Source organism: Gorilla gorilla, chromosome 13 (assembly GCF_029281585.2).
Source record: "Gorilla gorilla gorilla isolate KB3781 chromosome 13, NHGRI_mGorGor1-v2.1_pri, whole genome shotgun sequence".
In the NCBI taxonomy this organism is placed as follows: Eukaryota; Metazoa; Chordata; class Mammalia; order Primates; family Hominidae; genus Gorilla; species Gorilla gorilla.
In genome coordinates this window covers 91,728,457-91,754,988 of record NC_073237.2, presented here as the reverse complement: position 1 = coordinate 91,754,988, position 26,532 = coordinate 91,728,457, and the positions used below count along the sequence as shown (strand labels likewise).

Genomic DNA, 26,532 nt, shown 5'->3' with positions numbered 1-26,532 from the left:
CAGGCTGTGTCTTCATAGGTGGGAGCTGTTCTCAAGAATCCTCAAAACAGCCCTTTGAGGTAGGTTCTGTTTCACTCCCAAAGAGAAGCGAGGTTGGCACTCAGAAATTTCACATCATTTGCCCTGGCTCACTGACTGAACTAGTGAATAGTGACGCCGGGTTCAGACCTTTCCGTTTTTCTTTAAAACTTGTGTTTTTTTCTACCAGAATGCAACTAGGGTTGGCCAGTGGCCCCTTCTGTCCACCACGTGGGAGCAGCTCTGCTAAAGCTGGGCTCTGCATTAAAGGGATTGTTTGCAAATTCATTAAATTAAACATGTTTAATTCAGGGTAAAAACTGAATGATTTAGAAGATCTTTTTTCTTTTTTTTTTTTTTCTTGAGATGGAGTCTCGCTCTGTCTCCCAGGCTGGAATGCAGTGGCGCCATCTCTGCTCACTGCAAACTCCGCCTCCCGGGTTCCTGCCATTCTCCTGCCTCAGCCTCCTGAGTAGCTGGGAGTACAGGCGCCCGCCACCGCGCCTGGCTAATTTTTTTGTATTTTTTTTTTTTTTTTTTTTTTTCAGTAGAGACGGGGTTTCACCGTGTTAGCCAGGATGGTCTCGATCTCCTGACCTCGTGATCCACCTGCCTTGGCCTCCCAAAGTGCTGGGATTACAGGTGTGAGCCACCGCGCCAGGCCTTTTTTCTTTTATTTTAAAGAACTGTTGTTATTTTTATTTCAATTAAATTGAAAAACACAGGGAAAAAATACAACAACAACAAATCCCAGGCAGGGCACGGCGACTCACGCCTGTAATCCCAGCACTTTGGATCACTTGAGTCCAGGAGTTTGAGACCAGCCTGGGCAACATAGTGAGACCTCAGCTTTAGAAAAAAAGAATTAGCTGGGCATGGTGGTGCATGCCTGTGGTCCCAGCTACTAGGGAGGCTGAGGTGGGAGGATCGCTTGGAGGAGGTTGAGGCTGCAGTGAGCCTAAATCAGTCGTGCCACTGCACTCCAGCCTGGGCGACAGAACAAGACCTTGTCTAAAAAAAACCCAGAACCAAAAAAAAACAAAAAACCCCAACAAATCCCTCATAGCACCAGCACTTATTTTTGAAGACTTCCTGTACTTACACATATAAATATTTTGTACAAAAATGATATTATAAATATTTTTCTGCAGCTTCCTTATTTGACTTAAGAATTTATGTTGAACATCTTTCTGAGTCAGGAATATTCTTCATGCACTGTTAACTCCTCTGTTACTTTAACAATTTTGTGTGTGTGTGTGTGTGTGTGTGTGTTTTGACGGTTGTTGTTATACTGACTTTAGCCACTTTTCATCATTTTAGCCTTTAGGTCTCTTTTTTTCTTTGTGTGGTCTTAACCGAGAAATAATTGCAAGCGAGGAACAAAGTCTTAAATTTGGTGGCACTCACCACCAAATAATTCCAGATGTTTGCCTTCCCTCTACATAGAAAGAGCCCACTCTCATGCTGTATTTGTTTTCTCATCCTCCCCTGTCTTATTTCTCTTTCATTTCATTTAATTTTAACCTCAATACCAGACTTATTTTGTGCAGCCCTTGGCCTGCTGCGGAGATATCTTTGCCACTGGCTCTCTTTCCAGCCCCCAGTCGCTGATGTGTCTCTTGGCAGCGAGTGTAAATGATGGTGGTCCTCTCATTCTGACGTGGGAGCACCCCAAGTCAGCAGTAATATTTGGTGTAACAAGTACCAGGGTGGGATAACCACATATCCCTGGACTGGGATTTTAAAATTGTCAGTTGTCCTGTCATTTGTGGTTTAGGGATCAACTTGAGCAAGAGAAACTCCGTCTCGACTAAAAATACAAAAAAAAATTAGCCAGGCATGGTGGCAGTTGCCTGTAATCCCAGCTGCTCAGGAGGCTGAGGCAAGAGAATTGCTTGAACCCAGGAGTCGGAGGTTGCATTGAGCCGAGATCGTACCACTGCACTCCAGCCTGGGCGACAGAGCGAGACTGTCTGAAAAAAAAAAAAAAAAAAAGAAATTGTATTTATTTCCTACAGACTTCTTTTTCTTGGTTATCACCTGACATTGCCTTATCAGGTATTTTATTATGTATTTTATTCCTTTTTATTATTTTTGGCTTAAATTTTCCTTTTAGTCTTTTACTTTGATCATTCTTTCTTATTTTCTCCTCCATATTTTGGATTCTTCAGACTTCTTCCCTTTTCTTAATCTTATCCTTACCAGATTTCCCTTCTGCTTAAATTTCATGATCCAGTTTTTCCGTGGATGGAGATAGAAGGCTGAGGTGAGGAAGGTGGGGGTAAATACGATACTTGCTGAATTTTAAATATAAAACAAGATATTAAGGAACTTATTTCCTTTTTTATTCCCTATATTTGGGAGACCATAGAATTGGCTGGCCACTAATATCAAGTGGCTTTTGTGTGTAGACCCTTACGAAGAAATGACTGATAAAGTCCCTACTTCTGGGAGTTCTGATAGTAAAAAGTGTGACATCCATGACACATACATTGCCAGTCAATGATGGATAGAAATGGACAGACTTTGAGGAGATGAGTTTTGAGTATACAGAGATACCATTTTGTGTGTGTGTGTGCGCGCATGCATTTGAGACAGGGTCTCACTGTCTCCCTGGCTGGAGTGCAGTGATGCGGACATGGCTCACTATGGCCTCGACCTCCCAGGCTTAAACAATTCTCCCACCTCAGCCTCCCGTGTAGCTGGAACCACAGGCATGCGCCACCATGTCTGGCTAATTTTTTGATGTTTTGTAGAACTGAGCTCTCACTATATTGCCCAGGCTGGTCTCGAACTCCTGGACTCAAGCGATCCTCCTTCCTCAGCCTCCCAAAGTGCTGGAATTACAGGTGTGAGCCACTGCAGGGCCGCAGAGATACAGTATATTTGTGATACCATTAGTAACTTTTATTTGACAGAGGGTTAAGTATTGACTAAGGGATAAAACCTATTCTGGGGCTCAGAAAACAAGGTTTTGCTCCAAGAAGGCAGTTAGATGTGGATAACAGTTTCAGTACTGAATTTGGAACCTTTTTACTAAAATGTAGTCTACATGTGGGTATCTAGCAATAGAGTCACTGTTAGTAAAGAACTATATATGTGACATACAGAGGAACCACATACAGTTTCTTAAAATAATATGTTCTTCATCTTTGAGGAGATCCTAGACAAAGCTGGAAAAATTTCAAGTTTTCTTATTGCTCATTACAAATTATAGGGATTTTGATATTGTGCAGTTAAAAGTTCAGTAGATTTTTGAAACTAGTTATTAATTGACCTCGGTTCTGCACATTTTTGTTGCTTTGCAAGAGTACCCTTAAGGCTCAAATAAAGTTAAAAGTAAGGTAAATGGTATGTTAGACTAAAACTGTATTTTTTGTCTGTCAACACTTAAATAGAAAAACAAACTAGCTTAAGAACATGACTGCAATTTAGGATCTTAAAACCATATATACCATAGTATTTTTAAAGCCTGCAACCAAAAAGTAGAATCATTGTGTTTTATAGCACTTTGAAATTCTGTCTGATGTTACTGTGTGTCTGTGCTGTCCTGATATGGCTTTTGGATTGCGTTTGTGGTACAAGATTGATTTCTTGTATTTGTATATTACTTGGCTGCACAGATGGTATCCGCTTCAAATCTACTAAATAAAACTAGAACAATGATTTTGCCAGTTGGTTTTGACTGCTTTTATTTATTTTGGATGGCTGTAGTCTTTGTGAAGATGGCAGACTAAACCTGGAAGTGACAGCTAAGAACAGAATGGGTGGGCTACAGGTCTGCTAATTGATCTCAGCAGAACTCATGCCACTTCTCCCTGGGTACAAGACGTTTTCTTCAATTGAATGTCCACAGGCCAGCTGAGCCATCCTTCGCTCCCATATCTCTATTGTCCTTGGCCCAGACCTTTTCTCATCCTCCCTGGGCTATCTCATCCATTTCCATAGCTTTAGTTACTGTCTCTCTCTGTTGATGTTTCTACATCTATGTCTTCAGCTCAGGCCTGTTTCCTAACCTCTTCCTCACATACCCACTGCCTATTGGACCTCTTCATTTAGATGCCCCAGGTCTCTTGTACTCACCATGCCCTAAGCTGAGCCTATCTTTTTATCCAAGTATGTTCCTACTCCTTTGTTGCCCCTTTCAGTGTTTGGTGGCATAACACATCTAGTTCTCTAATCAGAAACCTGAGCAACATCTTTACCTCCTCTCTATTCCTTTTTTTTACTATGTCTGATCTAAACACTAAATACTATGTGTTCTCCCTGATAAGCATCTCTTATCTGGGTGCTTTTCTCTATTCCTTCATGTGACTAGACTAGGCCTCAGTTACTGTAAGATGGTCTTCCATCTTACAGTATGATCTTGTCTCCCCTGGTGGTCCATTTTCTATATTGCTTGTGTGATTTTTCTGAAACACAAATCTGATTATATCACTTTAATGCTAAAAATCCTCCAGTGACTTACCTTTGCTCTTAGAATAAAGTCCAGAGTCCTTACTCTGTTTTGTAAAGTCCTTTTAAATCCATCTACTACTTGCTTGAGCAGGGTGACAGTCTTGGTAAAATGTACTTTTATAGCCAGAAGTCCCCCTCACATTTAACATATCATGATGCTTTCCTTTCTTGTGAGAAGCGAGAAATTTTATTGTGACATGTTGTCCATTAGTAAACCACACTCAGATCTGTGTGCCCCTCTTCCAAAAAATACATTATACATATTTCTACAAAGAGAGAAAACATGTAATAGTTGTCAGGTTCTTTTGAGAAATCCTTTTGTAGAAGTTATGCTTGGTGTTGTTTTAATGTTTTTATTACAAAGTAGAGAGCCTGTCTGATGAATCTTACACAAATAAAGTAATGGAGGTAATTAGATACCACTACAGCTTTTCCTTTCTCTCCAGAAGAGGTAACAAGATTCAGCATTCATTTGGAAGCAGTTGCCCAGACATGCTAACAGAAGTTGTGGGCATCTGTATCTCCTTCTAAGAAAGCGGGTTTCCTGAAAACCTTGGGAAAGGAAGGAAGAGAGGGAGGGAGAGAGGAAGGGAAGATGCTATGTAGGTGGGCCAGTCACCAGCAGAGGGGTAAAAAATGGTGAGATCAAAATATAAAAGCACCAGTAGTGTATTCCTTTGGCTGGCCTCTATCTCTAGATGCCCTAAAATGTTTATCTCCATTATTATAAGTCAGTGTAGATGCCTAGAGAAAGGAGGCATCCCTGATTTGGGCAGGATTCTGAACAATTGCCTTTTGTATTGTTAGTCTACACTTTGCTGAAAGTCCCTCTTGCCTCAGTCTGCTGTTCCCCTGGTGAGCCCCCACATATGGTTCAGTTATCAGTGTCAGGTCTCTTTTTCTGGAAACTTTCCTCAACACCCCAAATCTGGGTTAAGTGCTCCACTTAGTCTGCTGTACTATGTAACACTTCTCACTCTGCAGTTTTAGTTTGTATTTTAAGTTCAGTGACTATGACTAATGTTATTGTTTGAAATGAAATAGATTTTAAGAGTTTCTTCAAGAGGATTGACCAGAGTCCTGAGACATTTCTCCATTCCTAAATATATAAAAGCCATGAGTTGCCTTTGAACTTCATTACAATTTTGAAAATTTTTAGACATATCAAAGGTATTCTGTGGATGAGAGCTAGCCCGCTTCAATCCAGTTGTGACTATCTTGAGTGTGAATGTCAGTGTTCATGTTTGATGTTCTTTATTTTGGTGTATACTCTAGGTGTAAAGCCAGCCCAATATTGTCCCAACACATGACTGTGTTTGTTTGGCTAACTGAATACACCTTACCTGCCTTTTCTCCACTTTCTGTCTTCATATCGAAATCCATACACTTGAAATATTCTAATCCATTAGATATATGTAATTTCCTCATTTATGCTTTACTGAAACCCTGTTGGAAAATTCAAATTAATTACCCTTAGATTAAAAAAAAAAGCCTAACAAAGTTCTGTGGATTTGGTATGGGAACATATCAATAAATTTTTTTAAATAAAAACCACATAATTATTTTTAAAAACAACATTTATTTTCAGATCTGTTGAGTTTTTCCACCTATTTCTTCAAAGTTTTCCTTGTCATCCAAAGATATGACATTTGAGGATCTGTCTCTTTACTACTTTTCTATTTTTCAGGCAATGAAACCTCTTGTTACATTTAATTAGTGTGTCTAGGTCATGATCCTTAGTCATTTTAAATTGGAGTGTGATAGAGAGGTTTTAATATATTGTGCAGTAGATCCTTGATATTTTCAGATTTAAAAGGTTTGTTTTGATTTTTAAAATCACTTTATTGAGATATGATTGATATATAAAAAGTTGTACATATTTAATCTATAGAACTCAGTGAGTTTGTGGATAAGTATATACCCATGAAGTTATCACCACCATCAAAACTGTAAACATACCCATCACCTCCCAGAGTTCCCCCTGCCCCTTTTGTTATTATTTTTTTGTGTATGGTAAGAACACTTAATATAAGCTCTACTCTTTTAGTACATTTTTACTATACAGCATAATATTGTTAGCCATAGGCACTATGCAATATAGTAGATCTCCAAAATTTACTTCTCTTTTAGGACTGAAACTTTGTACCTTTAACTATCACCTCTCAATTTCCCCTCCTGCCAGCCCCTGGCAACAGCCATTGTACTCTTTTTTTTTAATTGATACAGGGTCTCACTGTGTTGCCCAGGCTGGAATGAGTGGCGTGATCATAGCTCACTGTAGCCTCAACCTCCAGGGCTCAAGAGATCCTCCTGCTATAGCCTCCTAAGTAGCCAGGACTACAGGCATGCGCCATCCTGCCTGGCTAATTTTTTGTTTTGTACAGATGGGGTTTTGCTCTGTTGCCTAGGCTGGTCTCAAACTCTGGCCTCAAGTGATCCTCTCTTATTGTGGTTTTGATGTGTATTTCCCTGATGATTACTGATGTTGAGCATTGTTTCAAATAACTGCTAGCCATTTGTTTGTCTTCTTTGAAGAAAAGTTGGTTCAGGTCCTTTTGACCATTTAAAAGATCAGGTTTTTTGTTTTTCTTTGTTTTGTTTTGTTTTTTGTTTTGTTTTGGTATTGAGCTGTTTGAGTTCCTTATATAATATATTCTGGATATTAACACCTTCTCAGATGCATAGTTTGCAAATATTTTCTCCCATTCTGTAGGTTGTCTCTTCACGCTGTTATTTTCTTTGCTGTGAAGAAACTTTTTAGTTTGATGGATTTTTAGTTTGATGTAATTCCATTTGTCTGTTTTTGCTTTTGTTGCTTTTGTGGTCTTATCCAAAAAATCTTTGCCCAGAAGACCAGTATTATGAAGCATTTTCTCTATGTTTTCTTCTAGTAGTTTCATAATTTCAGGTATTACATTTAGCCCATTTTGTGTTGATTTTTCTTTTTTTTTTTAGATCAACATCTCAAACTTTATAATACACTCACATTTATACACAAATTTCTGTTTACAAGTACAAAAGGCAAAGAACTGCAAAGAAGCTAAGCAACTGCATCATCAGCCACATTCAGTCGAATTAATACTGTTGTCCCCCGTCCGTAGTTTTAATCCAGAGGAAATGGTAGATGCCGTCTCACACATGGACTCCACTGTTAGTTTTAGAAGTTGGAGACTGTGTGTGGTTCCGCAGAAGTCTGGGTTTCTACAGAGCTGAACTGAGACTCCATCATGTTCCAGGCCATATCAGCCAGAAGAAAGTCATCCATTGCTGTTTGAGTTTCGTTGTTGGTGAAGAACAAGCTCCCCAGGGTTTCAAACCCAGAACTCATGGTCTGTGTTTCTATACTGTTCAACTGAACTTTGATTTCTAGAGCAGGTATATTTTTAGCAGTGGAGATTCCTTCAGTTTGTGTCTCTGTGTCAGATGAAACAGTACTCATGGAAAAGCTGGAGTGTTTCAGAATACTTCCCAGAGGCAGATGAGGGCTACTGTCTAAGAAAAAGTTTAAGTCTGTCTGTGTTTGTGTGTCAAACATCTCAAGGCTTAAGAAGTTAGAATTTCCCCTACACCCGTAGGACTGAGCAGAGGTATCTGCGAGTAAGAAGTCCGTTTGAGTCTCTGTGTCCAGTGACTCCAAGACTGGCTCGGTGTTCATGGTGCTAAGTTCACTCTCTTCAGTTTGAGTCTGGATATGTGAGGCCGAAAAGAACTCTTCAATATCAAAATTGATTCCAGGGTTCTGGGCTGGGCCAGATGAGAGCTGGGTGTCAGGTCCAGGATTTGTGTTAGACAAAAGACTATGATGATCCAATGTCTGAGCAGGCAGATTACTTGACAAGATGTTTTCCAAATCACTTAATAAATCTGTGGTTTAGGTCTGATTATCTGTCATGTTCTGTGAAGGAAGCATACTGTTCTGTGCACTGAAGTTTATAATTGGTGCACATTTCTCAATCTCTTGATTTAAAGTCTTAGGCTCATTCTGAGGTAACAAACTATGAGTTACTATCTCTGCTACTAAACTGTTGCTTATAATGTTACTTGTAGCAACATTATATGATGAATGAACACTCTCAAAAATGTCTCTGCACATTCCAGCTTGGTCCATCTGTACATGGTCATCCGTTGGACTTTGTATCCCACTGGTTTGAGTTTCTCTGGAGACCCCACCCGACTGGAAACAGGTGTCCATGAATGCATCAGTCTGAGCAGCTATAGATGAAGTTACCTTAGAGCTGGGCAAAAATGTCTGAGTGTGAACACTAATGGGAAGAGACACTTCAGAATCAAACAACAAATCAGTTTGAGAACAAGACGACACAGAGGAATCAGCGGTGGCCCACTGTGCAGAAGGTATAAAGTTTTGTGAGGCATAAGACAGATCTGTCTGCACGTTGATTGAAGAAATGCTGTTCTTCTGACATGTGTTCCCTAGTTCTTGTAAACGGTTAGATGGACTTTTACGCAAGTTCACTTGAACACCAGTACTTATTGGCTCAACAGCAACAGGATCAGCAATTTAGAAAAGAAGTAGGCTCTCCTTAAGAGAGCAAGCCTCTGAATCTAGGCGGAGGATCAGGGTTCCTACTGACAAGGGCAGGCAGTAAGTGCACAGCCCCTGTGGCAGAGCCCTGATCAACACCTAACACCACAGGCTGGGCTGAGGAGTCGGCTGTAGGCACAAAGACAGGCATGAGAGAAAACTGCATCACGGGTAGTTTAAGCAAAGCCACTTTGGGCTTTGGTAAAAGCAACTTTTGAGGATATCTCGGTGGTGTTGTAAGAGTCTGCTTGTCAGTGTTAGAGCCACAAGAGTCTTCAAAAGATGGTTCTAGCTTTATTTCTGAAGCTTCTAGTTCTTGAGTGTCTGGTCTAGGGATTGGTTGGTTGTTAAATGATTCAGTGGTCTTGTTGGATAACTTCTGGTTTTGCACAGTTTTCCATTTTCCTTTTCTTACTAGGTGGGTCCCTGTGTTCTGCAGGGATCTCGTGGCCAGTTCAGTAGATGTGAGACTGCAGTGCTTTTCTACTGACGTAGGGACAGCCGCATGTACACCGGAAGGTCTTGCCACAGTCCTCTGCAAGTCTTTTCAGGTCCCATTCTGTACCGTACGAATTGCTGCACTTACTACATTTGTGCTTCTTCTCATCATGCATTTTCATAAAGTGCTGTTTTACCAGAGAAAACTGAGGAAATGGTCTGTCAGGGCCTCTGGGGCAGCCTTCGATTGGACAACAGTAGAATTTCGGTACAGTTTTCAAATCTTTTCTTATTATTGGATTGACTATGCTATACTGCATGCGGTGGCTCTTGACCAGGTGCATGTTGAGCGCGGGGCTGTTGGGCAGGATCTTGCGGCAGCCGCGCACGGTGCACAGGATGTTGGGCCACGTGGCCTGGGACAGCTCGCTCACCTACTGCTGGATCAGCTCCCCCGCCAGCATGGAGGCCGCGGGCTGCTGCGTCACCCTCGCGGGCCGCGGCCGGCTGCCCCTCAGTCGGGGTCCCGGGGGCACCCACGGGCCCGAGGCGGCGGCGGAGGCTCCTCTCGTGGCCGCCGGGACGTCGCGGACCCCGCCGCCGCCGCCGCCTCCGAGGCCGCCATGGCTCCCGCAGGGCGGCCAGGCCCAGCTCGCAGTTGTGTTGATTTTTCTAAGTGGTGAGAGATAGGGTCTACTTCCGTTTTTCTGCATGTGGATATCCAGTTTTCCTGAACACCATTCATTGAAGAGACTGTCCTTTCCCCAGTGTGTGTTCTTGGCGCCTTTGTCAAAAATCAGTTGACTGTAAGTGGGTTCTCTATTCTGTTCCATTTGTCTGTGTGTTTTTATGTCAGTACTCTACTGTTTTGCTTACTATAGCTTTGTAGTATATTTTGAAGTCAGGTAAGATTGATGCCTCTAGCTTTGTTTTTTTGACGCAAGATTGCTTTGGCTCTTTGGGGTCATATATATATATATATATATATATATATATTTTTTTTTTTTTTTTTTTGAGACAGAGTCTCACTCTCTCACCTAGGCTGGAGTGCAGTGGCGCAATCTTGGCTCACTGCATCCTCCACCTCCTGGGTTCAAGGGATCCTCCTGCCTCAGCCTCCCGAGTAACCGGGACTACAGGCACCTGCCACTATCCTCAGCTAATTTTTGTATTTTTAGGAGAGACGGGGTTTCGCCATGTTGGCCAGGGTGGTCTCGCACTCCTGACCTCAGGTGATCCACCTGCCTCGGCCTCCCAAAGTGCTGGGATTACAGGCATGAGTCACTGTGCCCAGCCTCCATACAAATTTTAACGGACTTTTAAAAGATACGAATTCTTCCCATCTGTGAACATGGGGTATCTTCCCATTTTTTGTGTGTCTTCAATTTTTTTCAATATTTTATAGTTTTCATTGTAGAGATCTTTCACATCCGTGGTTAAATTTATACCTAAGTATTTTATTTCTTTTTTTTGGCAGGTATTGTAAATGGGATTGCTTTCTTGATTTATTTTTCAGATAGTTTGCTATTAATATTTGGTGTATAGAAACACTAATGATTTTCCTTTGTTGATTTTATATCCTGCAACTTGACTGAATTCATTTATTAGTTCTAATAGTTTTTTTTTAGTGGAATTTGTAGGGTTTTCTATGTACTGTGTCATCTGTAAACATAGACAGTTTAACTTCCTCCTTTCCAGTTTGGATGCCCTTTCTTTCTTTCTCTTACCTAATCGCTCTGGGTAGGATTTCCAGTGCTGTGTTGGATGGAAGTGGTAAGAGTGGACCTCGTTGTATTGTTCCTGATTTTAGAGAAAATGCTTTTAACTTTTCCCCAGTCGGTATGGTTAGTTGTGGGTCTGTCACAGATGGCCTTGTGTTGATGTACATTCCTTCTATACCTAATTTGTTGACAGTTTTTTTTATCATGAAAGATGTCGAATTTTGTCAAATGCTCTTTCTGCATCTATTGAGATGATCATATGATTTTTATTCTTGGTTCCGTTAATGTGGTATATCATCTTCATAGATTGGCATATGTTGAATCATCCTTACAACCCAGGGGTAAATTTCATTTGATCATGATATGTGATCTTTTTTTATGTGTTGTTGAATTCTGTTTGCTAGTGTTGTGTTGAGTGAGGACTTCTGCATCTAAGTTTATCAGGGATATTGGCTTATGATTTTCTTTTTGTGTCTTTGCCTCCTATTCTTAGCAGTGTTCCCTTGAAAGTAATTTGTCTTTTTATAATCTCTGTCTGCTTTTAGGATTTCCTCTTTGCCTTTAGTTTCTGCAGTTTTACTGTGTATTTTACTTCAGAGGAGTGTGTTTTGTCCCATTTTCCAGAGGTCTTGTTGGACTGAGCTCTGGTTACCTACCCACTCTGGTAGTTGGCTTAATAACCCTCCCTTCATTGGCTGTGATTCCCTGTGTCACTTCTCTACTTTCTTAATGGTGTTCCCTTTACTGTCCAAATAAACTACTCTACTCAGATCCCTTTTTCAAGATCTCCTTCTTGGGAGTAATAGGGCTTCTTAGATCTGAGGATTAATGTTCGTGTTGATCACAATGGAATAGTGATATTGCTGACAGAAAGATATCATTGGTTATACTTGGAAGATCCTCAGTTTCCCTAATGGCAAAAGACTTGGGAATCTGTGGATCAAGATGGAGCATATATGATCCCAGACAGAAGTATTGTTTCTCAGGTCCCCCAGAGTTCCCCCAAAGGATGGATTTGCATGGCAAGAGAAGCTCCCTTATCACTTCTAATGGGGTTTTATATGGTTTTGGTCAGTCACCCTTCCACTGCTTGAACATTACTCTTCTGGAACCCAGTGACATGTGTGCCTACTCAGGAGGTAGAATTAACTGATTCACAACAATTGCCAAACGTTTTTTAGAGTTTACTGCAAGGTTGGATGACATGAAGACCAGTTTTCTGGAATCAGTCTTTCAGAAGATGTAAGCCTCAGGCATGTCTGATTTCTATTCTAAAACGTGTGGCTGGGCACAATGGATCATGTCTGTAATCCCAGCACTTTGGGAGGCTGAGGCGGGAGGATCACTTGAGCCCAGGAGTTTGAGACCAGCCTGGGCAACATAGCAAGACCCTGTCTCCACAAAAAATAAAAATAATATCAGATTAGCCAGGCATGGTAGCATGTGCCTATAGTCTCAGCCATTTGGGAGGCTGAGGTAGGAGGATCCTTTGAGCCTTGGAGGTCAAGGCTGTAGTGAGCCATGATAGCACCACTGTACTCCAGCCTGGGTGACAGAGCAAGACCCTGTCTCAGTCAGTCAATAAAATATCATACAGTTATGGTTAAAAACTAAAACAAATTTTTAAAAATTTGAATGAACAATAGAGAATGTATTAATATGATTTGAATTTATATTAATTTTGTGGAGAAGAATCATTTAGAATTTTAGCTCAATCATAAGCCTGTAGATGATGACACATGAAATTATTATTCCCCCGTGAAATACAAGTGTGAAAGATGACTACCTTTTTGTGGTATGATTTCTATATACTATACTCACGCGCACTTCTTCAAGGTTCAGTTGTGTGGTTTTTCAGTTCTTACTCCAGCCACTGGTTGTGCAAATACTCCGTGATTGTGTAAAAATCATACCTGTTAATTTATATATACTGTTACTGGCAGGAGACAGATAGATAGTGCTATTTATTAGAATTATATGTGCTTGTGAGCATTAGTTACCTAATCAGGTATTTTAAAAGTTCAGAAAAAAATTTTTAAGTCTGAACCTTATGTAGTAACTCTGAAAAACTGTAGAAAACAGAGTAATAAAATATAAAAGTAGTAGATTGAAATGATACTCTTCTTATTATCATTATTTCTAGAGACAGAGTCTTGCTCTTTTGTCTAGGCTGGAGTGCAGTGGCATGATCCGTAGCTCTTTGCAGCCTCAAACTCGTGGGCTTAAGCAGCCCTCCCTCCTCAGCCTCCCAAGCAGCTGGGACTACTGGTGTGTGTCACCACACCTGGCTAATTTTTGTTTGTCTGTTTTTTTGTGAAGATGGGGTCTCACTGTTAACTGAGCTGGTCTCAGAACTCCTGGGCTAAAGTGATCCTCCCATCTCAGCCTCCCTAAGTACTGGGGTTACACGCTTGTGCTACCAAGCCTGGTCTGAAATGAGACTCTTAAAGGAAACAGGAAACAGTGAATAAAGAGAAGAGTCATTGGAAATTAAAAAAAAAAAAAGTGAAATGCCCTGTGTCTGATCAAATAGAAGCACTGGATTCAGATTATCAACAAACTAATCAAGATGGAAGAGCATAGAGCATAGGAAATTTCCCCTGGCAAGAGCTTGGTAACCAAGACGTCAGGGGCCAGAATGAAACATGCTGAATGCATGAGCCAAGTGCTGGGACTCAGTTGACCTATAAGAACAAATAAAAAGAAATCCATGTAAATCCATATAAAACACAAAACCATGGACACTTGTATTAAAGTATGGCTTGTCAATAGAATTTGCATCAGTGCATGGTAAGGTTAAGTCACAGTCAAAGCCTATTCAAAGAATAACCTAGCGGTTTTCAAGTAGCTGGGCAGGTAAAGAAAATACCTTGACATATATAACTCTTAAGATCTGCTGTAACAAATAGTTATTATACTAGCCATACCAAGTTTAATTTTCTCGTATATATGGTCTTGGTAAAGGCATCATGTTATATAGAACAAACATGATCGACTTGGATAATGAAATTGTAAATAAAATCCTGCTTTACAAATTATTATTGCTGAAACAGCCTGTTTTAGAGAAAGCAAGAATGTTTTTAGATAAAAGAAATAATTTTTCCATTTATTAATATTAACATTAAATTATAACATTTTATTTTAATGTCAGAAGTACTTGTTCGGTACAGAGATTATTAAGAACTGGGATCATTAATCTGTTGCTGATAAATAAAATTTCAGAGGTCTTGGGATAAATTATGAATTCAGTTTGGGAGAACAGGGGTTCCTTATCAGCTAGAAAAACTGATTTTACTACCATATGGCAGTGGTAAAAAAAAAGTCCATACCAAATTCCTTATCTTGGATATGTATCTTGAATTTTTATGCAACAGAACAGAAATACAGTTTTGTTCAGGAAAAAAAATTGCAGAAATACTACTCTGTGTAGCTCCTGTCTAGAACATGCCTGCGTTTTTGTTGTACACAAAAAAGAGAATTTTCTAGTTTAATTCCTTGAAGAGCGATTTGAATGGTTTCCACTTGGGAAATTATGTAATTTCATATTAAATAGCAGGTGGTAAGGTAGTCAGATGGAAATGTTCAGTTCATCCAGCATCATCAGATTGATTTGACAAATGGAATTCTTTTAACTCTGTGGAAAGCATTTTTCTCCCTTTATCCTTTGGCAGAGGCAGACGTTGTCTGTGGTTTCCCCACAAAAGTTTGAGTGGGTAAACTTTGGATGTGTAAATATAAACAGCAGACAGAGACATTGCCTCTGACAGCTGAAAGGATCCACTGAGGATCTTAGAAGGAGACTGCTGATGTGGATGATGTTGGATAGAGAGACTTGAGGGAGGAATTAACCAATGTGAACATAAATGAGGAATGCACATGCTTAGAAAAAATGATAGTTCATCCTTAAGTTTAGGTTGAGGTTGTTGAAAATTTTTGCTTTTGATATGGATAAAAACAACAAAAAACTGACTTATGGATAAAAACAACAAAAAACAATAAAAAACTGACATACCATGTGGATGAGCACATGGTATGTTTCTTGGTGAGTGGCTCCATCTCGTACATGATACGTAACCTTGGGCAAGATATTTACTTCTCTTTTCCTTAGTTTCCACACCTGTATAGTGGGATTGTGGGGACTGAGGTAAGTTTACGGTGCTTATAATTGTCCTTGGCATAGAATAAGCACCATGTAAGTGATAGCTGCTATAAAATAATAATAATTATTATTTTGGTGGATTGAGAAATTCCCTTAAGGAGGAAGCTATTTGCGTCCTCTAATAACCTTAGTATAGTTGATGTATTTATATATAAATGAGATACAGAATTCAGGAGCAAATTATTTAGTGTTTAAGATGATTTATAAAGATATGTTCATATTACCTTTTAAAAATTAAATTGTGAAGAATACTGCAGGTGCCCGCCACCATGCCTCTCTAAACTCTGAGCCTTTGCACCTGCCAGGAAAGTGCTGTGGCCGGACACTGGGTCTGATGATGCTCCCCTTTTCTTTGCTTGAACAGTAATCAGCCCTCAAGACTCTTCTGGTTTGTGAAATCTTTGTGCCCCCATGTTATGTGTGTGTGCTGCCATTAGATCAATTTCACATTATTATTGGAATTTTTGTTTGCATATCTGCTACCCCACTCAGTTGTGTGTTTTCCAGTCTACTATAAAATTTTTCAAAGATTAAAAATTACATCTTTTCATTAGCCACAGTGCCTGCTGCATAGTAGGTGTTTTTAGGTAAATGATTGAATGATAAATAAATCATACCGGTCATGACGGTATTCAAAAGAAAACAATTCTTCTCTTGTTTTCCCTGTAAGGAGCAAGGAAATCTTTCCTGGAAGCCCCTACACCAGACATCTCCATGTATTGGCCTAGGATACAGTCACTGACAAGGGAATGGAATTTCCCTAGTTGGCTTGGAAAAGGCATTTTGTGTTTAACCACAAAGATCACTGCACTGGTTACAAAAATAATACATGATTATTATAGGAAATTTATAAATTAATGAAAAGTACAATAAAATAATCTGGCATTACACAAAGAAAACTGTTGTTAACATTGTGGTGTTTGCTTTCCAGTTTTTGGTTGTATATGTATATGTTTGTGTGTATAGAAGAAAATTGCAATCATATTGAAGAAAATTGCAATCATATTGTATGTAGCTTTTTATAGTCTTACATTTAAGTCTAACATAAGCAGTTTTCCGTACCATTAAGTCATATTTTTCTGAAATTAGACTAATGGCTTAAGTTCCTTCATATGGCTGTATTACAAATTATGTAATTCATTGCTTATTGTTGGAGATATAGATTGTTAGCAGTTTTTTACTATTGTAAATATGCAGTGAACATCCTTTTATATCAATCATGTACATCTCTGGTTATTTCCTTACACTAAATTCCTAGAAGTGGATTAATGAGTGAAAGGGTATAAACACATTCAAAGTTTTTTGATATACTTCTCTGATTATCTTTCAGAAAACTTGGACGAATTACATTATCAGAAACCTGCATATGAGTGGCTGTTTAACTGTATTCTTGCCAGTACTGGGAATTTTTTTTTTTCAAGGCAGGATCTTGCCCTGTTGCCCAGGCTGGAGTGCAGTGGTATAATCATAGCTCACTGCAGCCTCAACTTCCTGGGCTCAAGCAATCTGTGAAGTATTTTTTAATCGCTGATTTTATAGTCAAAAGTGGTTTCACTCTGCTTTTTTGACTTGTAGTGTTATTTTTCATTTAGTCAGCATTTAGTAGATGTTTGTTGAATGAAAGAAGAAATCCGTGTTTCTTGATATGTGTATTGTTTATTCACATCTATTATTGGCATTATTATTTTTGCTTTTTTATTGTGATATACAAAAAGTACATAAGCTGTACTAATGTTAAGTGTAAAACTCCATATAATTTATGGCATTCTATTTTCAGTTTGCTGTTTTGGATATTAGTTTGTTTAGTTTATAGTATTATAATAATTTATAATATTATCTCAGCCAAGTCTGTTGGGTGAGATTTATTCCATCATAGTTATATTCTCCCTAGGGCTCCTAATTACGTAGAGACTTCATTTTTGGTTCTGACTGAGAAATAAATTATTTCTTTCTCAATTCCTTTATATTATTTATTACATGTCTATGATTTTTTTGCACAATCCTCTTTGGCAACATACCATTTTATTTATCTTCATGTTCTTCTAGATATCAAAATCTTTTTTTTCCACTATTTAGAAGAACCATTAAATTATTTCCTTTTTATGCTTTCTCCCTTATTCCTTGGCTCAGATTTATTTTTTCTGTGTGTGTGTGCGTCTCTCTCTGTGCGTGTGCGCATGCGTATGTTTGTGTGTGTGTGTGTGTGTGTGTGTGTGTGTGTGTGAGAGGAGTCTTACAGTTCAAGTAAATGATACTTTCCTGTGTTATTTATTAACAGCTACAACTGCCGTTGTTAATATTTATCTCATTTAATCTTTTTTTGTCTGGTAAGACTGGTACATATCATTGTGCTTTTCTTTTAGAGGGAAGTGAAATATTTTGGGCCATACTGTTAATAGTGCTGTGTGGATCAGAGCTGAGATTAGAACCCAGTATGCTAGTGATATGTTTGGATTTCAAATTATAAACTGTACTGGGTTTAGTCTTGCACATAAAAAGAGGCTGAACTGAAGTTTCCAAGATGTTGAGAAATTTACAGTTTATTTAAATTTGAGTCTTGCTCTCAAGTACACTCTTTTCCCAGTTATTTGCAGCTAGAAAAGCAAAAGTCTTCAAGTATAATTTAATATGACCAATAGGAACCACATGACTTTTACAGTCATTTTGTTGCGTACTAGTGTTTATACAACTCATGACTTGACAGCCAACCAAACTGTCTTATCCATCTCATATTAACATATTGTGAATGTAGTAGGAACTGGCTTAGCAAAATCTTGAAACCTCTGACTCTAATATTTGTGGGATAGTAAAGTAAACAACTTTGGGGCTTTCAGGCTGTGTGATGCACAGCCCGTTCAGGACATTAATGCTTATTCTCTCTGTTGACTCCGTTGCTTTTGTGAACAGTTTTGCCGACAGGTGTTTAGGCTTGCCAAGAGAGATTATTTCTAGCTAGTAGAGGACTCTTGGAGAAAGACATTGGTTTCTACTTAGAAATACAATAACTAATGATAATAACTGACATTGAATGGGTGTTAAAATGTGCCAGGCACAGTTCTAAGTGCTTTCTGTGTAATTAATGTATTTTATTATTCACAGCAACCCTACTAGGTTTTTCCCATTTTACAGATACAGAAACGGAGGCATAGACTGGCAAAATAACTTCCGAAGGTCACATAGCTAGTATGTTACAGAGTAGGGATTCAAACTTCGGCAGTCTACCTCCAAGTCAGCCTTCTTAATCACTCTGTTATGCTGACATTTATTAGATGAAAAGAAAGAGGCACAGGTGAGTCATAAGTGGCTGTTTGTGTTTTTGGAAAATATTGACTTTATGCCTACTGGCAGCTTGAAATAATTAAGCTGCTACCATTCATTAAATTTTTATTTTTTGTAAAGTGAGTTATTTGCTTGCATGTAATATTATAATTGGAACATAGTAAAGTATACCCTTTTATGTTTGTACAAATTTAGGGTAAGCCTGTATTTTCATAAAAAAAAGTGGTCTTTGAGAAAGAAAGTGTTTGAAACAAAACTTCGAAGAGTGGGTTCAGAATCAGGGTGACAGCCACAGAGTAGTAAGTAATTTGGTCAATGCTCTGTAATAAATAGCAGAGACTGCCTTATTAGTCCTGTGCGCCATCTTAAAGAGCTGAATGTTGCAGAAATGGCAGGCTAAATGTTTTGGAGTAACCCAAGCTGACTCTAGGCAGAATTTGTCTTTGGCATCTTCTCATTTTGCCTGTCACTGGCACCTGTCTCATTCACCTTTTGTCATTGCCAGATATGGTGCCTAACAACCTTTACTAACTATCAACAAGTCCAGCTGGGTGTGGTGACATGCACCTGTAGTCCCAGCCCCTGGGGAGGCTGAGGCAGGAGGATCCCTTGAGCCCACGAGTTTGAGGCTGTAGTGAGCTATGATTGTGCCACTGCACACCAGTCTGGGCAACAGAGGAAGAGCCATCTGTTCAAAACAAAACAACAACAAAACAAGTTTCTCATAAAATATTAATTAGTGTTTAATAAAAGGGATATCCTTTCTCAGGGTATTTGCATTTAATAGATCATTCTCAAAGTTTGGGCTTTGGGTTATTTTTGAGAGTTGGCATTTATTGCTATAAACTTCCCTCTTAGAATTGTTTTTGCTCTATCCCATAGGATTTGGTATGTTATGTTTCCATTTTCATTTGTCTCAGGAAATTTTTAAATTTCTCTTTAAATTTATTCATTAACTCATTGTTTAGGAGCATGTTGTTTAATTTCTATGTATTTGTAAAGTTTTCAAGGTTTCCCCTTTTATTGATTTCTAGTTTTATACCATTGTGGTCAGAAAAGATACTTGACAAGATTTTGATATTCTTAAATTTAAAAGACTTATTTTGTGGCCTAACATATGATTTATACTGGAAAATGATTGATGTGCAGTTGAGAAGAATGTGTATTCTGTACCTGTTGGATAGAATGTTCTGTAAATGTTTGTTAGGTCCATTTGGTCTAGGGTACAGTTCATATCTGATGTTTCTTTGTTGACTTTCTGTCTAAATGATCTGTCCATTGCTGAAAATAGGGTGTTAAACTCTTCTACTAGTATTGTGTTACAATCTGTCTGTTTCTTGAGATCTATTAATATTGGCTTTATGTATTTAGGTGCTCTGACATTGGGTGCATATACATTTTCCCAACATCAGAGCACCTAAATATGTAACATATCCTTTTGCTGAATTGACCAACCCCATTATCATATATTAATATAATGGCCTTCTTTGTCTCTATTTACAGATTTTGACTTAAAGTCTATTTTATCTGATATAAGTATAGCCACTCCTGTTTTGGTTTCCATTTGTGTGAAGTATCTTTTTCCATTTATTTACTTTCAGTCTATGTGTATCCTTATAGGTGAGGCAAGTCTTTTGTAGGCAGTATATAGTTGGGTCTTGTTTTCTTTTTTTTTAAATCCATTTAGCTACTCTGTATCTTTTAATTGGATAATTTAATCCATTTACATTCAAAGTAATTATTGGTAGGTAAGGATTTACTACTGTCATTTTATTAATTTTTTTCTAGTTTTGTAGATTCTTTTTTTCTTTCTTCCTTTGAGGTTAAGTGATTTTCTCTAGTAGTATATTTTGATTCTTTGCTTTTTATTTTTAGTGTATCTATTATAGGCTTTTGCTTTGTGGTTACCATGGGACTTATAAAAGTATGCCTTATAGTTATAAAAGGTTATTTTACACTGATAGCAACTTAACTTTGATCGAAAAGAAAATACTCTTTAACTCCACTCCCCCATTTTGAGTTTTTGGTGTCAAAATTTGTATCTTTTTATATTGCATGTCCCCTAACAAATTATCGTAGCTATTATTTTTAATTGTGTTGTCTTAACCTTCTTAAAAAAATATATGATGTACATACCACCATTACAGTATTAGAGACTTCTGAATTTGACTGTGTACTTGCTTTTATCAGTGAGTTATATACTTTCAGATGTTTTTGTGTTGCTCATTGCTATCCTTTTCTTTCATCTGGAAGAACTCCCTTTAGTATTTCTTGTAAGACAGGTCTGATGCTGATGAATTCCATCAGCTTTTGTCGTCCAGAAGTCTTTATTCTTTTCTTCATTTCTGAAGTACAGCTTTGGTAGCTGTAATATTCCTGGTTGATAGTTTTATTTTTTTTTTTCTTTAGGACTTTGAATTTCTTCAGGACAATGTTTCTGCTTAGAGGTCTCTTGATAGGCATATTAGTACTTCCTTATAAATTATTTGCTTCTTTTCTCTTGCTGCTTTCAGGATCCTCTCTTTGTGCTTGATCTTTGACATTTTGATTATAATATGTTGTGGGGTAGTGTTATTTGGATTAAATCTGACTGGATGCCCTTGATCTTCCTGTACATGGATAGCTATAGCTTTCTCCAGGTTTGAAATACTTTCTGTTATTATTTCTTTAATAAGCTTTCTACTACTTTCTCTTTTTCAAGGTTCCCGCTTGAACACCAGTGACCCACATATTTGCTCTTTAGATGTTACTCATAAATCCTGTAACTTCATTCCTTTTTCCTTTTTCACCTTTAGTTACGTATTTTCAATTAACCTGTCTTTGAATTCACTGATACTCCTCTACTTGAACAATTCTGCTATTGATGCTTTCTGTTGGATTTTTTATTTTGTTCATTGTAGTTTTTAGCTCCTGGATTTCTGTTTGATTTTAAAAAATTATTGCAATCTCTCTGTTAAATTTCTCTGATGAATTTCTGAATTGTTTTTCTCTACTTTATTGAAGTTAGCCAAATTTCCTTAAAACAGGTATTTTGAATTTCTGTCAGGCAGCTTTTCTATAATCCTCTCTTTAGGATCAGTTACTGGCAGCTTATCTTTGTCCCAAAGCATGTTTTTCCTCCTTTGGGCCAGCTGGTTATTTAGTAGTGCCTTGTTCAGTTTCCACATTTGTGAATTTCCTTTGAAACTTCCTGCATTTATTTTTAATTGCTTTTTTGTGATCAGAGCACATTTGTTATATTACTAATGTTCTTTTAAATATATGAAGACTCATTTTATGACCTAGCATATGATCTGTTTAGAATATTACATGTGATCTTAAGAAAAATGTATATACTATTGGGTGGAGAGTTCTATAGATGTAAGTTAGATCTAGTTGGTTTATAGTGTTATTCAAGTGTTCTATTTTCTTGTTGATCTTCTTTCTAGTTGTTTTATCTATCACTGAAAATGACAGTTTGAAGTCTCCAGCTATTAATATTCAGTTGTCTGTTTCTCCCTTTCTGTCAATTTTTGCTTCATGAATTTTGGTCCTTAGTTGTATATGTTTATAATGGTTATATCTTCCTGATGGATTGACCCTTTTATGATTAACAAAATGTCCCTCTCCATCTCTAATAACTTTTTGTTTTAAAATTTGTCTTTTTTAATATCAGTATAGCCACAATTAAGTTTCTTGTTTTTGTATGTTTGCATGACATATCTTTTCTATCCTTTTACTTCCAATCTGTTTGTATTTTTCACTCTAAAGTGTGTCTTCTATAGACAGCATATAGTTAGATCATGTTTTCTTAAAGTCTGACAATCTTTGTCTTTTGATGGGAAATTTTTTTTTTTTTTTTTTTTTTTTTTTTAGGCAGAGTCTTGATCTGCCACTCAGGCTGGAGTGCAATGGCACGATCTCTGCTCACTGCAGCCTCCGCCTCTGAGGTTCAAGCGATTCTCCTGCCTCACCCACCCGAGTAGCTGGGATTACAGGCACCTGCCACCACAGCCAGCTAATTTTTGTATTTTTAGTAAAGACAGAGTTTCATTATGTTAGCCAGGCTGGTCTTGAACTCTTGACCTCAAGTGATCCACCCACCTTGGCCTCCCAAAGTGCTGGGATTACAGGTGTGAGCCACTGTGTCCAGCCTGATGGGATTGTTTATTCCACTCGCATCCATGATATTATTGACATAGTTGGCTTTATGTCTGAACTTTTACTTTTTCTGTATATCTCTTGTCTTTTTTTTGTAACTCTGTTTCTCCTTTTATTACACTCTTTTAAGTAAGTATTGTCTGTTTTTTTTTTTTTTTAGACGGGGTCTCACTCTCTTGCCTAGGCTGGAGTGCAGTGGCATGGACATGGCTCACTGCCACTGTTGACCTCCTGGGCTCAAGTGATTCTCCTTCCTTTGCTGCCCATGAAACTGGGACCACAGGCATGCACCACCACACCTGGCTAATTTTTCTATTTTTGATTTTTTTTTCTTTTTTTTTCTTGAGACAGAGTATTGGTCTGTCACCCAGGCTGGAGTGCAGTGGTGTGAGCTCGGCTCACTGCAACCTCTGTCTCCTGGGCTCAAACTATTCTCATGCTTCAGCCTCCTGAGTGATTAGGACTACAAGCATGCACCACCATGCCCAGCTAATTTTTGTATTTTTAGTAGAGACGGGGGGTTTCACCATGTTGGTCAGGCTAGTCTCTTAAGTCTTGGCCTCAGGTGATCTGCCTGCCTTCACCTCCCAGAGTTCTGGGATTACAGGTGTAAGCCAGCATACCCAGCCAATTTTTTTATTTTTTTGTAGAGATTTTTTGTTGCCCAGGTCAGTCTCAAACTCCTGGGCTCAAGTGATCCTTCTGTCTTGGCCTCTCAAAGTGCTGAGATTACAGGCATGAGTAGTAACTCATGCCTGTAAGTGAATATTTCATAATGTAGCATTTTAATTTCTTTAATGATGTTTTCACTATTCTTTTTGAACTTTTTTTTTTTAGTGGTTACTCTAGAGTTTGCCGTAGAATAAGTTTCAGACTTATGCTCGCTTAATTACCGTGATATATAGAAATGTTACTCCTATACATATGATTTTTGACTTATGTCCTATACATATGATTCTCGACTTATGATGGAGTTATATCATCATAAGTTGAAAATATTGTAAGTCAGAAATTCACTTAATACACCTAATGTAGTGCACATCATTGCTTAGCGACACTGTGCACTGTAGAGTGTTACTTGTTTACCCCTGTGATTGCTGGGCTGACTGGGAGCTGTGGCTTGCTGTCACTGCCCAGCATTGTGAGAAAAGCACACTTGAGAAGAATGTATGTTCTGTTATTGGGTGGAGAGTTCTATAGATGTCTGTTAGGTCTGCTTGGTTATAGTGTTATTCAAGTGTTCTATTTTCTTGATCTTTTTTCTAGTTGTTTTATCAGTAGTTATGGTATCACATATCCGTAGCCTGGGAAAAGAGCAAAATTCAAAATTTGAAGTATGGCTTCTACTGACTGTGTATCACTTTCATATCATTGTAAAGTCAAAAAATTGTAAGTCTAACCTTCATAAGTTATGGATCATCTGCATAGCTTTATTCCCTTCTCTTCCTTTTTTTGTGGCATTATTGTTATACATATTACCTCTCAATGTTATGAATTCAACAATGTTTTAATTATTACTTTAACATGTGTAGTTACTTCCTTAGCCTAATACAACTTGGCTGTTTAACTCATTTGCACTGTGTTTGGCAAATATATTTACATATCTTATTCCTTTCTATATGTTATAGGCCCAACAGTACAGTGTGTACATATCATTTTATGCAATTCATTTTTATGTCAGTTATGAGAATAAGAGAAAAAATGTGCATTTATAATTACATAATTAACTTATCAGTGTTCTTTTATTGTGTGGATTCAAATTATCTTCTGGTATTAATTCACTTTTTTTTGCAAAGTGGGTTTTCTAGCAACAAATTCAGTTTTTGTTTATCTGGGAAAGTCTTTATTTCACCTTCATTTTTGAAAGGTAGTTTTGGGGGATATGGGATTCTTGGTTGACAACTTTTTCTTTTGAGCACTTTGAATATGCTTTCCCGTGTTTTTCTGGGATCTTTTGTTTCTGCTGAGAAGTCACCTGTTAATCTTATTGGGGTTCCCTTGTAAGTAATGGGCTATTTTTCTATTTCTGCTTTTAAGACTTTCTCCTTGTCCTTGACTTTCAGCATTTTCACTACAGTGTTTTTGTTTGTGGATCTCATTGCATTTATCTTATTTGGAGTTTGTTGATGTTCCCAAGTGCCAATAAATTTGGGGAGTTTATATGTTTCTTTTTAAAAATTATTTTATTTTTAATTGGCACATAATGTGCATATTTATAGGGTGCAATGTGATGTTTCAACACATGTATATATTATGTACTGATCAAATTAGGATGATTAGCATATCCGTCATCTGAAACATTGTTTCTTTGTGGTGAGAACTTTCAAAATCCTCACTTCTAGTTATTTTGAAATATGCATACATTATGTTTAACCCTTTTCCCATTTAGGAAAAAAGGTGCAGCTCACTACCCAGCGCTCATTTAATTTTACATAAATGTGCTCTTTGAGGCTGAAGCAAATCTGACTGATTTTCAATGTGAAAATAAAATATAAAAACTGTTTTTGGAGTTATTTCTAAACAGAACTAACATCAGAATTGTCTGAATCATCAGAATCATCTATTTCAGAAAAATTTAATTGAAATGGATCTTTGGCCAATAACTGTTCAAGAACAATGTTACCATCATGCATAGGAATGCTGCATTTTCTAGGATTTGCTATTTTCAGCGATTGAGAATTACTGTATTTTGTAAATGGAAATACCAGTGCTAAAAACAGAATGTTATAAATAGAATGATGTTTTTTGTTTCCAAATTCAATGTACTAGAGCTTGCAAAAATAGTAGTAAAAGCGAGCAAAGTTATCTCAGAGTAGACGCTGCAGCCGCATGTACTGTGGGCGAGTATTCTCTGGGCAAACGGGAAAAGGGTTAACTGTAGTCAACCTACTGTACAATAGAATACAAGAACTTTTTCCTCCTAACTGTAACTTTGTACTGGTTGATGAACCGATAATTATGCTTTTTAAGCTCGTGGAAAATGTTTCAGATCTTTAACCACAGTTAGTAGGCAAAAAGTTAGTAGGCAAAAGTACTCATACTCTTTCTTTGATTTTTGTTGTTGTCGTTCTTGAGATCCTACTCAAATCAATGTGGTGAAACCTTCTGAGGATTGCCAGACCAGATATAATTCTTGGGGTATGACAAGGAATGAGTAGTAGCACTTTATGAAGCCTTAGGTTAGGTATACATAGAAATAATCATGCTGTTACTTGAGATTGCCCTGCCCCTAAATAAGTGGTCTTGAAGATGTGGTAGGCAAGGGACAGAGACAGACCAAGCTCCCTGTGACCAGAAAAGGATTATCTGTTATTTAGAGGAAGGGGTTAGAGAAAAGTTGGCCCATTGAATTAACGCAAGAAACCAGAGGTACTGTTAGGATATTCTGCAGACTAAGTCAGGATGAAAACATATTTAAGAACAAATTCAGCAACTAAGAAACTTCATGTCTTGAATGTGAGAGGCAATCTCCCATATGAAACTGTTAGTTGATGTTGAAAATTCATTCATCCTGGTGGTTGAGTTAGGAGGAGACCCAAGAAGAGCTTTTGTATTTAGTTTCCTGGTGGGTGGAGAGTTCAAACACTAGACTTGGAAGCAGATAATACCTCATAGTACAAGGAACAGGAACTTTTCTCACTGTCTGGAAAAACCAAGCATCTGGCTGTCTGATTTTAGTGAAATTGTAATTCAGGGGGAACTGATTAATTTTATTAGACAGGGTGTGAGTCCCGTGGCTCCTGCCAGGTGTAACTGAGATCCACTCTTGCCTTCTC

At 38.0% G+C, this 26,532-nt stretch overlaps 1 protein-coding gene and 1 pseudogene across 17 annotated transcripts in view; one reads left to right on the top strand and one right to left on the bottom strand.

Annotated features, from left to right (window-relative positions):
- Positions 1 to 26,532, top strand: part of FANCC (FA complementation group C) — a 218,440-nt gene that overhangs the window by 15,457 nt on the left and 176,451 nt on the right. The gene's annotated exons all lie outside the window — the stretch shown is intronic.
- On the bottom strand, positions 7,425 to 10,082 carry LOC109028336 (ATM interactor-like; annotated as a pseudogene).